The sequence below is a fragment of the Dromiciops gliroides genome, chromosome 3 (genome assembly GCF_019393635.1).
Source record: "Dromiciops gliroides isolate mDroGli1 chromosome 3, mDroGli1.pri, whole genome shotgun sequence".
Taxonomy (NCBI): domain Eukaryota; kingdom Metazoa; phylum Chordata; class Mammalia; order Microbiotheria; family Microbiotheriidae; genus Dromiciops; species Dromiciops gliroides.
This window is the reverse complement of record NC_057863.1, coordinates 447,785,168-447,796,136: the sequence shown is the minus strand read 5'-3', so window position 1 is coordinate 447,796,136 and position 10,969 is coordinate 447,785,168.

Genomic DNA, 10,969 nt, shown 5'->3' with positions numbered 1-10,969 from the left:
TCCCCTCCCACTTTCCCACAGGGCACAATATATTACTATACCCACTTGAATGTTTATTTTAATCCCTCTTTGAGCCAATTCTGATGAGAGTAAGGTTCACTCACTCCCCTGCTCCTTCTCTATCTTCCCCTCTCCTCCATAAACTTTTTCTTATATCTTTTATTTGAACTATTTTTCCTCAATCTGCCTCTCCCTTTCCCTTTCTTCCAGTGCATTCCTCTTACCCCTTAACTTTATTTTGAAGATGTCATCATGGGTCAGCTAGGTGGCACAGTGGAAAAGCACCAGCCCTGGACCCAGGAGGCCCCAAGCCCACATCTGTCCCCAGATATAAGCCACCCCACCCTGCCTGCTCCACAAAAAACAAGGATAAACTGAAAAAAAATCTTTACAGATAACATCCCTTCATATTCAATTCACAGCTGTGCCTTCTAAGTATATTCCTTTCAGCTGCCTTAATCCTGAGAAAGATCTTATGAGTTAGGAGTATTATCTTCCCATGTAGGAATGTAAACAGTTTAATCCTTTAATGTCCCTCATAATTTCTTTTTGTTATTTACTGGTTTTTGTTTCTCTAGGGTCTTGTATTTGAAAGTCAAATTTTCTATTCAGTTCAGATCTTTTCATCACAAATGCCTGAAAGTCCTCTTTTACATTGAAGTCCCATCTTCCCCTGAAAGATTATACTCAGTTTTACTGGGTACATGATTCATGGCTGTAGTTGCAGTTCCTTTGCCCTCTGGAATATCATATTCCATGCCCTCTGGTCTTTTAATGTAGATGCTGCTAGATCTTGTTTTATCCTTACTGTAGATCCACTGTATTTGAATTCCATTTTTTCTAGCTCCTTGTAATATTTTCTCCTTGACTTGGGAGCTCTGCTATTTGGCTATAATATTCCTGGAGGTTTTCTTTTTGGGATCTCTTTAAGGAGGTGTTCAGTGGATTCTTTCAATTTCTATTTTACCTTCTGCTTCTAGAATATCAGGGCAATTTTCCCTGACAATCTCTTGGAGGATGGTGTCTAAGCTCTTGTTTTGGTCATGGTTTTCAGGTAATCCAATGATTTTCAAATTATCTCTCCTGGACCTATTTTCTAGGTCAGCTGTTTTTCCAAGGAGATATTTCATATCACCCTCTATATTTTTTTATTGAGTTGGATTTGCTTTACTGTGTCTTGGTTTCTCATAATGCCACCAGCTTCTATTTGTTCAATCCTAATTCGTAGGCAATTATTTTCTTGAGAGAGCTTTTATATTTCTGTTTCCATTTGGCTTTTCAAACTGTTAACTTTTTTCCCTTCATTGCTCTCATTTCTCTTTCCATTCTTTCCTCCACCTCTCTAAATCTTCCTTCTATCTCTCCTACTTTCTCTTCAAAGTCCCTTTTGAGTGCTTCCATGGCCTGAGACCAATTCATATTTTTTTTGGAAGCTTTGGATGTTGGAACTTTGACTTTGTTATTATCTTCTTCTTCTTCTGAGGGTATATTCTGCTCTACCTTTCCCCCAAAGAAATTTTCGATGGTCTTCTGCTTTCTCTGCCTGCTCATCTTGGCCACCTATTTCTAGGCTTTTAACTCCTTCTTAAAGTGTAGTGCTCTTTCCAGGTCACACTGTCCCAAGCTACAGAGTGGCCCATGGGGTGACTGGGCTTCTTCTCAGCCTGCCTGGCCTGTGAGTAACTATGGCCACTTTCTCTTTGACCCAGAAACAAAAGTCTAATTGCACCCTGATTCTCTATGGTCACAAGTTTGGCATGCCTGTGCCCTACCCCTCTAGGCCACCACCACTTGATTCAGCACACTGGTTCAGAACCTGGGCATTTCACCCCAGCTCCAGCAGTGAATGCCTCCACTTCACCCTGGACAACCACTGAACCCCTTCACCAGTCCATGATCTGAGCCCCAGAAGAAGCCACTGCTGGCACTTAAGACTCTGAGGCATGCTGGAGGTACTGTCTGTTCCTGGCTGGGTCCAGACCATGTGCTGATCTGTTCAGCCTGATCAGCAGGTGATCGCTATTGCCCTCTTTTGCTAAAAAATAGTCTCACTCTATTCTTATGTGCATTAGGCTGCTCTGGGTTTTGTTTTTTGTTTTTTATTGTTGGGTTGTTGTTGGGCTTTTTTGTTTTTGTTTTGTTTTGTTTTATGGCAAGCATCCAAATTCTTAAAATTAAAGTTAAATGAGCAAAAGGAGGAAATATAAAGCAAACCAATAATAACAACAGGCCTCAATTGACCCCCACTCAGACCTAAATAACATAACAATCAAATAAACAAGAATGGAATTAAAAGTTAAGATAAAGAGAATTTTAGAAAAGTTAGATATGATAGGTCTCCAGAGAATATTGAATGAGAATAAAAAATGCATATACCATTTTCTATTGTTCATGGCACGTTCAGAAAATTTAACCCTGTATTAAAACATAAAGTTCTTACAAACAAATTTAGGAATATTAAATGCATCTTTTTTGACCATAAAGAAATAAAAATTACATTCAATTAAGGACCTTTGAGGCATAAATTAAATGTCTTTGGGATGCAAACAAAGCAGTACTTTGAGAAAAATTTATGTCTGTAAATGTTTATTCAATAAAAGAGATAAAGAGAAATTGATGAATTGGAGATACAACTAGAAAAGCAACAAATCAACCCCCTCAATTTAACATCTAAAAATAAAAATACTAAAAAATTAAAGGAGATATGAATAAATATGAAAGTGTAAAAATAAACTAATAAATAAAACTAGCTATTTTTAAATGCAATAAAATTGAAAGCCATTGGCTAATTTGATTAAAAAAGAAAGAAGAAAACCAAATTTCCAATAGCAAAAATTACAGAGGTGAATTCAGAACTGAAGAGGAAATTAAAACAAAATAGGAGCTATTTTGCCCAAATATATGCCAATAAAACTAGCAATGAAAATGAAATGTATGACTATTTACAAAAATATAAATTGCTCAGATTAACATGTCATGAAATAGAATACTTAACTAACCCTATTTTAGAAAAAAGAACTTGGATAACCCATAAGTGTGCTTCCCAAGAAAAAAACACAAGAATCACATGGATTTACAAATGAATTCTATCAAACACTCAAAGAACAATTAACTGTAATACTACAAAAAATGTTTGAAAAAATAGATAAATGAGTTCAAACAAATTCTTTCTATCACACAGATATGGTCTTGATATCTAAACCAAATAGAGCAAAAACAGAGAAAGAAAACTAGAATCATTTACTTAAGGAATATTGATGCAAAAAAGTTAAATAAAATTCTAGCAAGGACCCTACAGTAATATATTTAAAAAGTCATGCACTTTAGTTGGGCTGGTTCAATATTAATATAGTTTGATATTAGGGAAACTATAAGCATAATTGGCCATATCAATAACAAAAAAAGGAAAATCATACGATCATGTCAATAGTCAGAAAAAGCATTAAACCAAATACAACACTCATTCCTATGAAAAACCCTAGGAAGCACAAGAATAAATGAAGTCCTAGCAGTACCAGATCACAAGCTATATGCCAAAGCTGCTGTCATCAAAACAATTTGATACTATATAAGAAATGGAGAGATTGATCAATTAAGTATACAATACATAGAAGCAAATGAACATAGTAAATTATGGGTTTGATTAACCCTAAGATCCCAATTTTTGGGACAATAACTCACTATTTGAAAAAACCGCTGAGAAAACTTAAAAATAGTCTGCCAGAAACTAGGCAGAGGCTAACATCTCACAGTATATACCAAAATAAACTGAAAATGGGTACCTGATTTAGACATAAGCAAATTAGTGTAGTAAGGAAAAAATTACCTGTCAAGTCTAGAAAGGGAAGAATTCATGAAGAAAAAAGAGATAGAGGATCATGGGAAATAGAATAAATGGTATGTATATATGCCTATATGCATATATGTATGCAAGTATGCATGCATGTATATATACTAAATATATACATTAAGCTATATACATATATGTATATGTATATTGGGGGGGGGCTGTATTGCACAAGCAAAACCTATGCAGCCAAAATTAGAAGAAAAGCAGGAAGGAGAGAAAAAAGTTTGCAGTATGTTTTTCTGATAAAGGTCTCATTTCTCAAATATATAGGGAACTGAGTTAATTTCATAGGAATGAGAACTATTCCCCAGTTGATAAATGGTCAAAGGATAGGAATAGGCAAATTTCAAAAAGAGAAATCAAAGCTATCAATAGTCATGTGGAAAAAATGCTCTAAATTACTAATAATTAGAGAAATGCAAATTGAAGAACTTCTTTAGTATACCACCCATCAGACTGACTAAGATAACAAAAAAAATGACATGCTATAGAAGATGTGGGAAAATAGATATGCTAATAGGAGAGGTGTAAACCAACCATTCTGGAAAGCAATTTGGAACTACTCCCTAAAAGCTTTCAAATTGTGCTTTCCTTTAATCCAGAAATACCATTTCTAGGCCAATCAATGAGAGTCAGAGTTATTTGGGTTTAAGACTTGATCCTTATAGAAATCTGGCCCTTAGACCCCAAAACATTTTCAAGCATATTCTTTTGGGCAGAGTGGCCTATGTGGATAGAAGGAGAGGACAAAAGTGGGAAGGGAGAGGGAGAGGGAGAGGGCAAGGGAAGGGAGAGGGCAAGGGAAAAAGCTGCATTTCCCAACTGGAGATGGCCATTTGGGTCACCAGTAGGACAGCTATTACAGAATGTTGATTGTTGTTTGTCCTTTGTTGTTGAAGAGAATCATCACATTGGAAAAGGCGATGTCATGACTTGCAGTGAATTGGATTTAAGTGAGGCAGGACTATGCAAAGTCACCAGCCTCACTCTCTGGTCCAGAGCAATCTGGGTCCAGGGGCAAGATATAAATCAGGAGGACTGGAGATGACCCCAGATGCAGTGGGAGACCTTGACCTTTATTAAGCTAAGGTCTTTTACAGGTCTCAGAGTAGCTGAGGCAATGTCCATTTAGTGATTAAGGCTAGATAAGAAATGTGGCACAGAATGGCCTATTTTGGCCAGAAACTGAGAGTCTTCACTCACTCCCACATCTGTCTGTCTGTCTGTCTGTCTGTCTGCCTGTCTGGATATCCATTATTCCCCACCCTCTCAGTTGGTATCCTTGTTTCATATTTTACAGGGGAAATGATGTCATTTGCCATGAGCTCCCACTTTTCCTCTCTTCCTCATCTCCTAATACTCAGATGCTTTTTGCCATGATCTCCTCCTTCACCTCTGTATCACATGATGATGTGCCCTTACTCCTTACCAAGGCTGATGCCTCTACCTTTTTAAGAAATCTCATTCCATCTCCTCCATTCCAACATAAAGCTCCCCCTATCATGACCACTACATCATTTATTTTTTATCTCTTCCTGACTACTGGCTCATTCCCTACTGCCTATAAACATGCCTATGTCTCCCCCATCCTGAAGAAGCCTTCATTTTATCCTTCCATCTACACCAACTATCATCCTATATTTCTTATGCCTTTTGTAGCTAAATTCAAAACAGTTTTCTACAGCAGGAGCCTCCACTTTCTTCCTTCTCATTCTGTTCTTAAGGCCTTAAATTCTGGATTCAAATCTTATCAGTCTAACAAAAAACACTTACTCCAGTGACCAGTGATCTCTAAGTGGCCAAATCCAATGGTCTTTTCTCAATCTTTGTTCTCCTTGACTTCTCTGCAGCCTTTGACATTGTTGATCACCATTCTTCTTGATACTCTCTTCTCCGTAGGGTTTCAGGACACCATTCTTTCCCGATTCTCCTCCTTTATATCTGACCTCTTCTCAGTTTCCTTTTCTGGATCTTTATCCAGATCACACTCTCTTATCATAGATGTCTCTCAAGATTTTTTCCTGGTCTCTCTGCTCTTCTTCTTCCACTACCTTCACCTGATGATCTCATCAGCTTCCATGAATTTAATTATCCTCTCTATGTTTATCGTTCTCAAATCTACCTAATCTGCCCCAGAATCTCTCCTACCTTCCCGTCTCACATTTCCCACTGCCTTTCAGACATCTTGTACTGGATCTCCAGTTGACATCTTAAACTAGACATATCCAAAATAGAGTTCATTATCTTTTTACCCTAAACCCACCCCACTCCTGTCTTCCCTATTTCTGTAGAAGGCAACATCATCCTGCCATTCCTTCAGACACAGAGCCTAGGAGTCACGCTCAACTGCCATCACTATCCTCCCCATCCTTCACCATATCCACTCTATTACTAAGACTTATCAATTTCAAATTTGCTACATCTCTTGTATAAGCTTTCTTCTCTCCACCAAAACTGTCTCATCACCTCACACCTAGACTATTGCAAAAACCTGCTAGTGGGCCTGTTGGTTTCAAATCTTTCCCCACTTCAATCCATCAGCCACTCAGCCACTAAAATGATTTTCCCGCAGTGTAGATCTGATCATGTCACTCCCCTACTAAAGAAATTCTAGTGGTTGTCTATCAACTCCAGAATAAAGTATAATATGTTCTCTTTGTTATTCAAAGCCCTTCATAACCTAGCCCCCTCATACCTTTCCAGTCTCCTTATACCACACACTCTTTGATCCAGTGACATTGTCTTCCTAGCTGTTCCATAAACAAGACATTTCATTTCTTTGCTCCAGGCATTTTCTCTGGTGGTCCCCCATGCCTGGAATGTTCTCCTTTCTCATCTCTGCCCTCCAATTTCCCAGGCTTCCTTTAAGTCCCACCTAAACTCCCACCTTTTACAGCAAGCTTTTCCCAATCTTTAATTCTAGTGCCTTCCCTCTGTTAATTATTTCCTATTTATCCTGTAAATAGATTGTTTGTATAAATTTGTTTTCATATTATCCTTCCCTATTCAATTTTAAATTCCTTGAGAGCTGGAACAGTCTTTTGCCTCTTTTGTAACCTGAAGCTTAGCACAATGCCTGAAACATAGTATGTGCTTTGTAAACATTTATGCACTGTTTGGTATTTAATAAGTAAATTGCTAGGTAGTGCAATGGATAGAGAACTGATCAGGGAGTGAGGAATACCTAAATTCAAATCCAGCCTGAGACACTTATTAGCTGTGTGACCTTGAGCAAGTCACTGAATTGTCTCAGTTTCCTCAAACTGTATGACCCTGAGCAATTCCCTTAACTGTGTGACCTTAAGCAAGTCACTTAACTGCCTTATTTTCCTCAACTATAAAATAGGGATAATAATTGAACCTCCATCCCAAGGTTGTTGTGAGGATCAAATGAGTCAATATTTGTAAAATGCTAAGCACAATGTGTGGTACATAGTAGGAACTATACAAATACTTTTTGTTGTTGTTGTTGTTATATACTGGCTGACATGGGGCTTAGGATGACCAGATAACAGGACAAACATATGGAGGAATTATGGGACTATAAAAGTTTAGCTTGGCCAACTAGATTTCAGGATGGACCCACCTAAGAAGTAAGGGGAGATAAAATTCTACAGCAGGAAAGTCAATTAAGTGTGGCTACTAACTGACCAGAGCCAGGAAATAACTCCAGAGGTTAGGACCATCATTCCTAAAAATAATCTCTCTCCACTCTCAGGAATGACAAGCATCCAAGCTTTCCCCATTCCTAAAAGGAACTTTTCACTTCAGGAGGACACCCCATCTATCCTCTACAAAAGCCTTTGCCTTCCTTCTGTTCTGGGAGGAGAATGTTTGAGTGCTCCTCCCCAGGGGTAGTCTTTGACTTACCCCTTGGTCATTTTCTCTAGCATCAAATGAAAGACCATTTTAATTGAAATTGGACTGTGTGTGAGAGTGTAAGTCTTTACAGAGGAATACCTAAGGACCCCCAAACCTAAATTATTCAGGGAAAATTTATACATTTTTCCCTCCTGGAATGGGATAAAAATACTATAAATATTGGCAGATGGCTAAATATGCCGGGAAGAAAACTTTCTAAAGCTAAATATTATAACAGAATTAGTATTACTTTTTTTTCTTGATTCAACCATAAGTTCTGGAAACTTCATCAAAGCAAATAATTCAGAGTTGCTGCCATATTGTTATCTATATGTTGTACATACGCATGTATTTGATGAAACTTGTTTTTCTTGTCATACATTTATTATGTCCTTTTTAGAAAAAAAAGTCACCATTAATATTTCTTCTTCTTTTCTTTTTTTTTTTTTTTGGTGAGGCAATGGGGGTTAAGTGACTTGCCCAGGGTCACACAGCTAGTAAGTGTTAAGTGTCTGAAGTCGGATTTGAACTTAGGTACTCCTGAATCCAAGACTGGTACTCTATCCACTACGCCACCTGGCTGCCCCTACCATTAATATTTCTGAAGAGTTTGGGTAGAGTAATCCCAGTGTTGAATTTAGGAAGTCCTATATTGAAATTTCATCTATGACACTGATCAATTAGTTAGCTACGTGGCACTTTACACAGAATACTGAACTGGGAGTCAAGAAGACCTGAATTCAAATCCTGCCCCAGATAGAATTACTGGCTGTGTGATACTGGGCAAGTCATTTAATCTCTTTTAGCTTTAGTTTCCCCATCTGTAAAATAAAGATAATAACAACACCAATGTTGTTGGATATTGTGTAGATCAAAAGAGATAATATAGCACCAGCCCTGTTTTCAGGAAGACCTGAATTCAAATCTCATCTCAGACACTTGATACTTATAGCTATGTGATCCTGGGCAAATCACTTAACCCTCATTGCCCTCAGAGAGAGAGAAAGATTTAGAGAGAGAGAGAGAGAGAGAGAGAGAGAGAGAGAGAGAGAGAGAGAGAGAGAGAGACAGAATATTGTGAAACCTTTTGCAAACTTTCAAGCTCTACATAAAAGTTGTTTTGTTGGTGATGTTTATTATTGTGTTGTTGTTATTCTTATTCTTATTATTAAACATGGACAAGTCACTTCATTAATCTGATCCTCAGGTAACTTAATATGTTTCTGTGCTAGATGGTTTGTAATTTTCATCTGTATATGACACAACCCATGTGTGGTACCATACTAAGTAAAGTAAGCTTTATATAATAGCTTTGAGCTTACAGTATCAGGGAGATATGAACTAAACTAATCTGAATAAAATTATATAATAAAGTACATTGAATATCAATATTTTATAAACTCAAGAATATAAACTACTTGGAGAAGAACTCCTAGAAAAACTGGAAGTATGACAGAAAATAGATTTAGACCAGCATTTATACCATATATCACAAGAAGTTCCAAGTGTATATCATACATCCAAATGTATAATTTTTAGTTACATTATTAAAAATGGAGAAAAAGGGTTGCAGCTATATATTATATCTAATGCTAGCAGGATAGTTCATGACCAAAAAAGGATAAGGATCACAAAAATTAAATAGATAATTTTAATTACATGAAGCTGAACTTTCACATGAAATAAAAGATATAGCTAGGATAAAAAGAGAAACAAATGAGAAAATTTGTGCATCAAATATCTTTAATGAGTATCTAGCTTCCAAATTATAATAGGAATTAACATACTATTTAAGCCTGAGTGCTATTCCCAGATAATTTTCAACTTTCACAAAGTTGAAAAATTGTCAGCTTCATCAACTCTGTACTATTTAACAAAAACAATTCAATGCTTTCATGATATATTTGATTTGAGACACTCTCATTGTCCATTCATGGGAGTTGTCCAAGATATATGTATTGATATACCATTGTTAGTCCATATAATTGCATGTCATCATCTGGACAGTAGACATATTTCATAAATTCGGTTTTTTTCTGATATAGATTACTATGTCAGTCTCTTGAGTAGCTCTGGATAATTGGTTAAAGAATATGGGGGCAGCTAGGTGGCACAGTGGTTAGAGCACCAGTCCTGGAGTCAGGAGGACCTGAGTTCAAATCCGGCCTCAGACACTTAATACTTACTACCTGTATGACCCTGGGCAAGTCACATAACCCCAATTGCCTCACCCCCCAAAATAGTATAAAGAATATGGGCAAATAGTTCTCAAAAGAACTGCAAAATTATTTATCATGTTAAGAATGAATGCTCCAAAACATTAAAAATATAAAATATGAAAAATAAAATAAGTATAGGGTTTTACCTCACATCCCATTTCTACCACTTACCACTTGTGTGACCTTATGCCAGCACTAAACCTTTCTGAGCCTAGGTTTTCTCATCTATAAAATAGGGTTTGGGGATATACACCTGCTAAAGTTCTTCCCAGTTCTTAATCTGTGACCTCTAAGTAAATACTGTAATTTGAAGAGATATAGTGAAAGCCTTTAATGTAAAGTCACACAACAGACTGTAGCTCCTCAAATAGGGTGTGGCATGGTCCAAAGACAAAGAAAGAAAGAAGGTAAATCGGACACTACTGATGATGGTGGTGGTGCTGGTGGTCTTTTGATGACAGGATTGGGATCTGATCATTGTGACCATTTTCCCCACCAGTGGAGATAGAAACTCATCTATTAATTCTCATTCTGTATGTACACATCCTCCCCTAAAGGATATATACACCATGTGCCATAGGATCTTTCAATACACTGTACAAATATCAATGGAACCCTTAAGCCATTCATTTATTAACATTCACTTTGACTACATCAATCAATATTCAATAAATCAATAGACATGTATTAACTGCCTACTATGTGTCAGGCACTGTACTCTGTAAGGGGCTAAAATTCTAGCTAGTCTGTCTAAAATATCTAATGAGTGGTCGCCAATAAATTATAAGCTTTAGCAAGAGTTAGACTTTTAAGCATTTATTAAGCAGAATAAGAATTTGGTAAAGAGAGGAAGGCCTAGATTCATCTATCTATTAAAAGGGAGAGAGCATTTCGCGCTCCACTCCCCACCAGAGTCCTGAAGAAAAAGAGTCAGAGCATCAGCTTCACCCCCTCTTCCTCCTACAAGCAAACGTCACTTCCTAACACTAAGGAAAAGACACATGGCCTTGCCCTCAGAGGCCTTCTCTTCATGGTGGAA